This window comes from Tupaia chinensis, unplaced genomic scaffold (assembly GCF_000334495.1).
Source record: "Tupaia chinensis unplaced genomic scaffold, TupChi_1.0 Scaffold000033_1, whole genome shotgun sequence".
In the NCBI taxonomy this organism is placed as follows: Eukaryota; Metazoa; Chordata; class Mammalia; order Scandentia; family Tupaiidae; genus Tupaia; species Tupaia belangeri.
The window spans coordinates 1,786,233-1,798,116 of record NW_006159463.1 but is presented as its reverse complement, the minus strand read 5'-3'; positions in this window follow the sequence as shown (position 1 = coordinate 1,798,116).

The following is an 11,884-nucleotide window of genomic DNA, read 5'->3' as shown; positions in this document are numbered from 1 at the left end:
CTATGTGGTGTGTGTGCTTGTCACAGAGACAGAGAGACAGAAAACAAGAAATCACCTCTCAGAGGAATGACCATGCTGCAAATCCCTTCTCCTACATATATACCAGGCATGAGTTTAAGCTGCTGGGTAGGGGACTCAAACCATTGTCAAATATGTGAAAGTCCAGTGACATAAATGTTATGTCATCTGCTAGTCCTCTAGGTACTAGTTTTAAACCTTGGCATATTTAATGTAACTGAGCACATATTGTAAAATGTTTATCCTAATTTGGTCTTCTAATATTGCTCTCTAGATATTTTCTTTTCCAGACTCTTCCTTCCTGCCTTCCTCATTTCTTTTCTTCTTTCCTCCCTTCCTCTGTTCTGATTTTCAATTTTGAATCACACATGTATATTACAGAGAAATCACTAAAATACACAAAGAATTAGATCATAACACTATTCTGAAGAAAACAGAATTTACAAACATAGGTTGTGTGTAAGTCGGCTATTTTAGGAGATATTTAAAGTATGTAGCCAAAGGTAGTAAGGGAGTCAAAATGTCAAACTAAAAAAAACAAAACAAAACAAAGCAACTAACAAATAAAATAACATAAGATCAGCTTTAGGGAATGGGTAACTCCTGGGATTACTGCGGTGAATCTGCCCTATGAGAAGACAAAAATCATGCATCAGTAGTGTCTTGGCCTTCAGACATTAATGAGGTTCAGCTTTTTTGCAGCCAAGACATTAGAAGCCATCAGTGAGCTGACTGCATATTTACAAGAGGAGCAAGTCCTGTCTCCTATTCGTCTCCAACTCGAAGATGACTCTCTAGCATGGCGTTTAAGGTCTAGTATCATAATATGGCCATAATACCTGCATTTTAACTCCACATCAGCATGTAAATTCTCAGTGTATAGGCAATGTACTGAGCTCTGAAGAAACACTGAGGTTCAAAGATACACACTCCCTGCAAGTATGCCTGGTACATGGCGCTTATAGCCCCTACTTAGGTATAGTTATTACTGCAACAGTCAACTTTCTTTGGTCCATCATGAATTTCATGGGAGTCCATGTGTTTTTAGTTTATTTGTTTTTAACAAATTGTAACTATTCTAATGAACTTGTACACAGTACACACTTAAGGAAAGTTAATTTATTGAGCTACACATTATTTGACCCTAATTCAAAAGCATAGATCATGAAAAGTGGGTCTCTACTTCATAATCTCTCCTGATCATATATTTGCTTGTTCTCTGCATTTCTTTCACATTACACATTATTTTAAGATGTTTCTAGTGAAGCTCTGAATACACTATCTTCACTCACAGTGAAAATCATACCTCAAAACTCTACAGCTTCCTTTGACTGTAAATGCAGGAGCTCAGCAGCCCATTGGTCCAAAGCTGGACATACAGACCACGAGAATTGTGTTTATAAGAGACTTGGTGTGTCTCAGGACTTAGAAGAGCCTGACTCTGTCCAGTGATATTCTCAAAGCATGCCCCATCAGTCCTTAAAGATCAGTTCAGGAGAATTTTTTCCAATCCTGTATTTTTTCTTCACCCAAAGACTTTACATATATGTAGAACCTTGTGAGACAACTTTCGTGCCTGACCTAGAATAGGAATTTGGGGCCAGCGGGTGGTGCAGAGGTTAAGGCTGCTGGATCCCACATAACCGAGTGATTTGAGTCCTAGACATGGCAGCTTGAAAAACATGCTGGGAGCATATGTGTGCATGCCCAAAATCATGAAGGGAAAATGGAGAAGAGATTCCAGCATCACCATCCCCTGTGGGAAGTGACTTCTCATTTGCTTCTCTCTCTCTCTCTTACTGTCTCTCTTCAGTGAGCACATGCACCCTATAGCAAACTAAAAAAAAAAATAAAACAGAATGGGCGTTTGGAGAAAATGACTAATGACCCTATTAGGGCTATTTCATCCCATTAAATAAATGCCTGCTTAAAGACACTATTTGTCACAAGGGAATAATTGATTCATTCACATGGGGTAAGGGGAGAAACTAGGAGTTAGAGCAAGTGCTGCGAACATGAATCAGAGAGACAGATGAACATGTGCTCCATCCAGATGAAAATGTGCTCCATCCAGATGAACATGTGCTCCATCCAGATGAACATGTGCTCCATCCAGATGAAAATGTGCTCCAAGCTCTCCTTGTCTTCTTACCTAACTGCTGTACTTACTGAAAAAACATTTTCAGTCATTTGTGTCCATTGGCTAAAGCAATTCATTATATTAAAGATTTTGCAATTAGAAAATAATAATTTTTAGGTTTCTGCTGAATTACTCTGAAATAAAGACAAGCAAATTATTTTTAAAAGTAGTCTCCCACTAATATTACCTGACATTAAAATTCTTAAATAAAAAGCATGTAAAATATGGGGCCGGCAGGTGGCATGGTGCGTAAGGCACTGGGCTCCCTCATGGCTGACCACAGTTTGCATCCTGGACTTGGAGACTTGCTATCTCACTTTCTCACGCTCTCTCTCTCTCTGGTCAAATTGAGAAATAATAATAATAAGTAAAATTAAATAAATAATTCTTTAAAACAGCGTGTAAAATAAAACAATTTGACTCACAAGTTATCAAAATGCTTTTCTTTTTTTGGAGAAGTTTTCGCTATAGGGCGCATGTGCTTGCCAGAAAGACAGAGAAAGACAGAGAGATAGAAAGCAAGAAATCACTCCCCAGGGGGGATGGCCATGCCACAATCCCTTCTCCTCCATTCTCTTGGGAGCTTGGACATGCATGTATACGCACCCGGCGTGAGTTTAAGCCACTGGGTCCAGGATGCGAACTGCGGTTGACCACGTGGGAGTCCAGCGACATAGCCATTACGCTAACTGCTGGTCCCTTGAAATGCTTTTCATGCTTACTGAGTTTGAAATCTTAATGATTAAAATAAGTCTATGTAATGAAGTAATGACTGTATTCCCACTTAACTGAATAAATAAAACAGAGAATTCAAGTTTCAATTTTTGTTTAAGTCCACATGTCATCCTAAATGATACAAGCTGTCAAATATGTTATGCGCCTTTTGACTGAAAAACTTAAGATAATGGAAGTAAAAATTTTCAGAAAATAGCAGGAAACGTATGTTCTCTCCAAGTAAGTATTCATAAGCAGAGTATGCAAACAGATACAAGGCCAAAGTTTTTGTTTGTTTGTTTGTTTTTTAAGAGATTTTGGCTATAGGGTACTCACCATAAAGACAAAGACAGACAGAATGCTAGAAATCAACCCCTCAGGGAACATGGCCAAGTCACATTCCTTATTCCTCGATTCTCCTCTCAGGATTTTGGGCATGCAAACACATGTGCCCAGCATGAATTTAAAGTGCTAGGTATGGTACTCAAACTGTGGTCGACTACACGGGAGTCCAGAGACGTTACCATTATGCCACCTATTGGTCCCTAAGGCCAAAGTTATGGGAACTAGAATTAGAGTTTCAAGGCTATAGAGGAAAAAACATATCTTACATGAAATGTGAACTTAATGGCACAATTTTTTAAAGAAATTAGTCAAAAATAGGATAAATGTGGTCTTTCTTTTTATTTATTTATTGATTGATTGTTTGATTGATTGATTGGAGAGGTTTTTGCTACAGGGCGCGTGCACTCGCCAGAAAGACAGAGAGAGACAGAGAGACAGAAAGCGAGAAATCACCCCCCAGAGGGAATGATCGCACCGCAATCCCTTCTACTTCATTCTCCTCTCGGGATCTTGGGCACGCATGCACACACACCCGGCATGAGTTTTAAGCCACCGGGTCCGGGACACGAACCATGGTCGACTACGTGGGAGTCCAATGACATAGCCATTATGCTAACTGCTGGTTCCTGATAAATGTTGTTGCCATAGAATTATTCTGTCAGCTAGTGGTCTAGATTTGCAGCCAGAATGCATTTCCCGGGTTCTTCCTATGGTGAAACACCAAGTATTTTTCTTTTTCCTCCTGAGAGTAGAAGTTTAATGTTTCTCTGAAGTGTTATCATTAAAAATTCACACGAATAGTGGTTTAAGTGGATTCTTATTAATTTGGATAACACAGCTCCAGTGAAAACTGAGCAAAGAAGTACCTTACTACTGAAAAGGAAATCTGTGATAGTTGCATCACAGAATAAGAATTACTATAAACCTTAATTTAGAGGCACTTTGCTAAGGAAGTCTTCCCCTTTTACGAAGACTAGATCAGGTGTACCTGATATATCTTTTCTCGTTTTTATAGAACTTACTACAATAAAATCAATTACTTATTTGCTTAGTTTTGTCTTTCACAAAATCTATAGTGTATAATTTAGGTCAAGAATCAGGTTTCTTTCATTAATTACTTTATTCCTGGCATCTTGATCCATATGAGGAGAATGAAAAAAGTTTATGAAAACAATGGAATTAAAGTATAAATTTATTTTGGTGAAGAAATCATTGAAATCCATAGTTTCTTCATAATATACATTTTCTGTGAACTTTTTGAAGACTCCTTGTGTATGTGTATGTGTGTATACATGCATGTATAAAATAGATATGCAAATATACATGCACATGTATGTATGTGTATATGTATATATGTGTGCATATATATTTGTGTTTTATATATTTTGATATATAATATGTACATATATTTTTTTTCTTTATTACACTTAAAAAATCTACTTCAACTATGCAAGAGTTTCATCATTAACAGGATGGGAAACATCTATTTTTTCAAACTGATGACGCTCTGGCCTCACAGAAATATTATGAGGAATATAGGAGCTATTATTCACAAAGAACTTTAAAGAATCATGCCAGTTTTAAGTATGTCTTCCCATTCTTCTCTTTCCTGAATTGTTTCAGCTGACAGGTCTGATGTTAGTCAAATGTGGTAACCTTTATAAATAACTTTTCATTTCTCTCTTGCCATTTTTAGAATAGTATCTTTGTCTTTTACTTTTGCCAGTTTGGCTATAATGTGCCTTGGAGAATATCTTCTTATCTTGAATCTATTTGTTGCTCTTTTTATGTCCTAGATCTATATGTCTGTATGTCTCCCTAGATTTGGAGAGATTTGCGGTAATATTTTATGAAAGAGATATTCTGTGCCTTTATCTATCTCTTCATCTTCTGGAATATCACTTAAGCAGATAGTCTGTTGCTTAATTCTATTTAGAATTTCCAACAAGTTGTCCTCATTTATTTATTTATTTTTTTGAGAGGAGAGATATATGTTATAGGGCATATACTCTCACCAAAGAAACAGAGAGACAAAAAGCAAGAAATCATACGCCAATCCCCTCTCCCCCTCCCACCAGGGGCAATGGCCACACTGCAATCCTTTCTCCATTCTTCTCTTGGAATTTTGGGCACACACTCACACACACCTGGCATGAATTTTAAGCCACCAGGTCTGGGTCTCAATCTGTGGTTGACTGGGTGCTACATGGTAATCCAGCAACATATCCATTACACCATCCACCGACCCCTGTTGTCCGCAATTTTTTTTCAGAGGTTTTTGCTGTAGGGTGTGTGCGCTCGCCAGATAGTCAGAGAGAGAGAGAGAGAAAGCGAGAAACCACCCGCCCCCCCGAGGGGATGGCCACGCCACAATCCCTTCTCCTCCATTCTCCTCTCAGGATCTTGGGCACGAATGCACTTGCGCCCAGCGTGAGTTTTAAACCACCGGATCTGAGACACGAACCGCGGTTGACTACATGGGAGTCCAGAGACATAGCCATTACGCTAACTGCTGGTCCCTGTTGTCCGCATTTTAAATGGGATTTTTTTTCGTTCTTTTTGGTGACTTGGACTAAATTGGAGGTTGTATCTTTGCAGTCAGAAATTCATTATTCCACATGATCTAATCTGTTGCAAACACTTTTGAAGGAGATTTTAATTTCCTGTACTATATTTCTCATCTCTAGAAGTTCTATTTGATTCTTTTTTAGGGTATCTACCTCTTTATGAATTTCCTTTTTCAAGAATGATTTTTCCATCTCTTCAAATTGATTATCCAATGTCTTTTGCATCTCACTGAGTTTTGCTACAAAGAACATTCTGAATTTTCCCCCTAACATTTCTATGATTCTTTCATTGGAAAAGTGCTTGCACATCGATATTCATTGTGGCACTCTTCACAATTGCTAAGTCTTGGAACCAACCCAAATGCCCCCGTATGGAGGACTGGATTGAAAAACTGTGGCGCTGTATCCATTTTTGATAGGACGTTACTGTGTTTCATTGGTGGGAAGATACTAACTATATTTCTCACATTTCTTGTGACTCTGAATTGATTTTTAAGCACCTGGTGACATACTCACTTCTTCCAAATATTTTTGGAGTAGGTTTCTGAAGATACATGCATGTGCACTTCCCAATGGTGTGTGTTAGATCTGTGCAGTTTCGCTATTCTGAAGTGGAAATACTGGAATCCATGGAGGAAGTTTTGGGGTTTGGATTTTCAGAGGGATATCTTTCTTGATTTTCTTTTCTAGGAGTTGGAATAACTCCTCTCTCTGTTGAGGGTGCCGCTCTCAGGCAGTGAGCACAGTCCATGTTACTATGGGCCCCATGAGTGGTGGCAGCTAGTCCTTCCTTGGGTTGGCCCTTGCTCCCTGACTTACCCCAACTTCCCTGGCCAGGAGCATGGTACGTAAGGTAGAACTTGGTGCACAGGTAGACATCAGCATCCTCCTTCCTCTCTCCCATTGGCAGGCTAAGCTTTAATTTCAAGGATGTTCAAATTGAGAACACTTTCCCAGTTTTTAGAGCTTAACATTAATAATGTAACTTCACATATATGCATGTAAGACCCACAGAAGTAGGACTGAATTATTTAAACTTAATGTGAACTACATTTTAGAAAAAAAAGAAGCTGAGACTCAAATGATGATGTAACTTGTCCAGTGTAGCACAGCTAATGATTATCTAGAGTGAAAAAATCCTGATCCTCGTACCCTCTACTATTACATGAAAACACATCTTCTCTCTCTCTCTCTTTTTATCTCTCTCTCTCCTTTAATTTTGCCAGCTAGTACATGCACTTTTAAGAGAGACAGAGAGAGCAAGAGAGAGAGAAGATAACTCTCTAAAAGACATAGTCAGACTCCAGTCTCCTTTCCACATCTCCCTCCTTTCAGGATTTTGGGCACGAACACACCTACATCCAGTGTGCCTCTGAAGCTGATAGGTCTGGAACCCAAATGGACACTTGGTCATGTGGGATCTAGCTGTCTTAACCACCATGTCATAGGTTGGCCCAATAAATCCTTTCATACAGACTTTTTAGATGAAAAAGTAAACATTAACACTAAAAGGTTATGTTTATGCATATATTTGAAAAGTCACTCCTTTATTTTATACATTTAAGCAATAAATATTGAGTGCCCACTATAGGACAGTTCTCCGTATGAAGACCAGTGCTCGACCAACCCAATTCTTTCCTACAACTCACTTGTAGTTCTCAAGAATCACTGTAAAATGTGCAGAAAATGCACTATCCTGACATAAAAAGGGACCAGCTAGAACAGCCCTCGCTTTGCTTCAATCACACATTAAAAAAAAGATGCCCTTAAATGTATAACACATGGATTCCTATTGACCCCGGGTATAAAACCCAGGGCAGGCTGCTCTCTGGGATCTCGCTGCTGCAGTGCAAGTGATGCACAGACAGAGACAGCTTGCTCTGCCTTTGACACAAGGACACTGGGTGCAGAGGTGATCAGGCCCAGCACCTGCAGCAGGACCCGGTTTCTTGTCTCATGAAGAAGTAGAGACATGGACACAGAGAGGGGATAGCAAGCAGAGAGTTTATTAAAGGAGAGGGAAGGAAGAACAGAGCTCCCAAGCTTGGAGCAGGTCCCAGAAAGTGGCTTGTCTGAGGAAGAAATAGGGCAGAAGGTTTTGCAGAAGGTTTTTGTCTTGGGTAGGAGGGGCTTTGTCCAGGTTTTTCTCTTGTACATTAGTCACATTAGTTCCCTTTTGGCATGGATCACATGCTAGAAGGATCCGGTTATTTCTCTTAATTTTGGAGTGGGTAAGAAAATTTAAAAGCATTGGTCATACAAACCATTATTTTATCTTCTTCCCATAGTAAGGCTGGGAAAAAAAGGGGGGGGGGGCTTTGTTTTCAATCATGCTTCTGAAGTTAATCACTGAGCCACTGTTGCATGCCATCTTTCCTGAGCAAGCAGCAGAGCCGCTGCTTCCACATAAAAACTTAGTCATTTTGGGCTATACTTTAATATATTTTCAGAGTCCCCATTTCCTACCTCACTATTATATATTTAGTGTTAATATAAAAATGTATTTATTCATGACAGATTTTGCTCAGATTTAGAATTTGAAATACTGAAATGTTCAGTAATCACAAATTAAAATAAGATTCACAAAATACCTATTCTACTAGGAAAAATAATTGCCTCCTGGCTGAAAATAACTAGGTGTTAACATTTTAAAAATGTGTATTATTCTCACAGGTGCAAGCTGACCGAATCTTTTCAGACTACATTCACTAGGCACAAGGTCACTTATAATGCTTTCCATTAAGTATCCAAAGGGCAATTTTCTGATATTCTCCCATATGTTTTAGTCTTTCTAACATTACTGACCCTTTGGAAGACAACTCTTTCCATCAACATGTGAAAAGTGCTGAATGTTTCCTTTAGCGATTTAAATTGCTTTTAGCAGGTCAGGTCACCTTATTTAATAGTTTCACATTACTTTATTCAGTTTGCAACTCTTAGAAACACAAAAAGATTTTACTCCAATTCTCCTTCTTGAATGGAACTTCATATTCTGTTTGTATGATTTTAAAAATTACTTTCTGGCATCAGTGTTTCTTTACCTCATGTTTTTCACTGTCCCTTGAAATTGGTTTTAAATTAAATCTTGGATAAAATTTTAGAAATTCCGGGTTTAACTACATTTGATGATCAGACAAACTTTATTTTTCTTACATATTTTGATAGATCATAGGGATGTTTTGTAGCATAGCATTGCAGATTTTTTCCTACATGCACACACACACACACACACACACACACCCACACACACACACACACACACTTAGAGACATGAAAGTTAAATGCATAGGACTCTAAGGGCTTTAAAATCCTGTTGCATTTCCTCCAGAATTGCCTTGGGAAGTACTTCAGCCTTGACATAAATGTGGACCTCCGGAGGCTCTCATCCCGGGCCTTCCTATACTGAAGAGCGTTTTCTGTAATCAAACACTTTTGGAGCTTATTTGGACCAGGCCTTAAACATTCTTTTCACTTTTTACTTCCTATTTTCAGTTCAACTTATCTCTTGTCTGCCAGTTACAAGCCTGTGAAGGGATAAGGTTCTGCACTTAAAATTGCTGTTTTATTTTATTAAGAATGAAAAGTGAATAGTGGTGTAATAATAATAAGGCCTGAACTCTGACCATGTTTTCCTTATTCTAATATTTCCTGCTGTGGAGCCAGGGGAGAGCCACACCTACATGCCAGCAATCTTACTGAACAGCCTGCTGTGACTCAGTGATTGTCCCTACTTCCTCATATCCTGACTCGAGCCTAACATCACATTAGGATTATGAAATTCTTCGGTGTTAAGGCTAAGCTTACCCTTTATTTCTGCTGATTCCAAGTTTTAAACAAAGCCTTGGTCTTTTAACTAATAAAAAACTAAAAGAATCTCTGAATCTATTTATGGCTCACCTATAAAGCCCCAAATCAATATATTCTGCCCTCTCCAGCCAAACCAATGAATAATCTCCAAGTAGTCACCTAACAGCTTTGATAGTAACTTCTGCTCTCCTGAAATAAATAAAAGATCTGCTGTGACGTAGCCAAGTACAAGCACTTTCTTGGGATTTCTTGAGACTGTTTCCCTGAACTGCAGTCACTCAAATTGACATAGAATGAATCTTCAATAGTTTAGTTTTTGTTCCATAAACCATAATGTAAAAATAACAATAAACCGGGAACCAGCAGTTAGCATAATGGCTATGTCGCTGGACTCCCACGTAGTCGACCGTGGTTCGTGTCCCGGACCCGGTGGCTTAAAACTCACGCTGGGCGCGTGTGCGTGCGTGCCCAAGATCCCTAGAGGAGAATGGAGGAGAAGGGATTGCGGCGTGACCATCCCCCCTGGGGGGTGATTTCTCGCTTTCTGTCTCTATGTCTCTCTCTGTCTGTCTGGCGAGCGCACACGCCCTACAGTGAAAATCTCTCCAAAACAAACAAACAAACAAACAAACAAAAATAACAATAAACCATCTTTCACAATTTTATGTGACATTTTAAACTTTTTTGAGTAATTTTTTAATATTCTCTTTATAATGAACACTTTTACCTACTTTATATGAAAGAGGATTTAGTAAGTTTCTACCGCATATAATCATTTTTTATTATCATTATAAAAGACTCCATTTTTAAAGGACGGTTTTAGGTTCACAACAAAATTAAAGAAGACTGGGGTCAGCAGGTGACATAGCAGTTAAGGTGTTGGATTCACACATGTTTGACAGGGATTTGAGTACAGGATGCAGTGGCTTGAAAATCACATAGGGCAGGTAAACATGCATGCCCAAAATCATGACAGGAAAATGGAGAAGAAGGGATTGTGTCATGGACATCCCTGTGGGGGAACGTGGGGATTTTTCACCTTCCCTCTCTGCCTCCTTTCAGTGAGTGCACACACCCTATGGAAAAAATAATAATAATAATAATAAAGAAAAAAAAAGTAATGCGAAAGACTTCCTATATACTCCTTACCCAGTACACATGCAAAGCCTCCCTTGCTATTAAGATTCTCCACTGACTGGTACACTTATTATCATATTCTGATCGCTCAAGTCCACAGTTCACAGGCGGGTTCTTTCTTGATACTATATATACTGTGGGTTTGGAATGATATCCACCTTAAGCTCTCATATGAAGTAGTTTCATTGCCTTAAAAGTACTTTGTGTTTCATCAATGCTTTCCTCTCTAACTCTGTTCTTTGCTTATCACTAACCTTTTTGCCATCATATGTGTTATTAAGAGAAAAATCATCTACATTATAAAACAAACAATAGCTTCTCTATAGTATCAGATTCTATCATAGCAGGAGTGGTTGAAGCTTTACTGCCTTTTCTACTGCTATAAAAATTGTTTCTAAAATTCCACCATATATAGTGTGAAGCAATACTAAACTTGGCCTCAAAAGATAAAATAAAGGGCTATAATATGAGAATATAAATGTAGTAGGAGAGAACACAGTTTCAGCATAAAAATGTATGTAGATGAAGGAAATCTAAGGCTAACACAACCTTGAAGGCTACTGGATAGAGAAAGACCAGCACATAAGTCAAGAATGGCCAGAAAAGTGGAAAGAAACAAAGAGAATAAAGAATTCCCAGGAAAAGGATGTTTGTATTACTGAAGGAAAAACACTCTTTTAAACTTGTTAAATAACAGTAGAGTAGACTTAGGTCAAGAGAGGCTACTGGGACCAGCAGTTGGTGTAATGGACATGTTGCTGGACTCCCATGTACTCGACCACATTTCGAGCTCTGGACCCGGTGGCTTAAACTCAAGCCCCGTGTGTGTGCGTACGTGCGTAGGTAAGATCCCGGAGAAGAATGGAGGAAAAGGGATTATGGCATGGTTATCTCCCCTGAGGGATGATTTCTTGCTTTTTATCTCTCTTCCTCTCTCTGTCTTTCTGGTGAGTGCACTGCCCATAGAGAGGCTACTACAGTGGAATGTGACAGTAGGAGAGAGAACAGGCTCAGCTCCAAATACATCATGGGGAAGTGGGAATTTGTATTCAAGCAATGAAGCAGAGACCAGTGGTTGAAAAATTACTAAAAAGAGACAATAAAGATGAAGGGTAAATTAAGTGGACCTAATAGAATTCTTGCTGAAGTTAGGAAA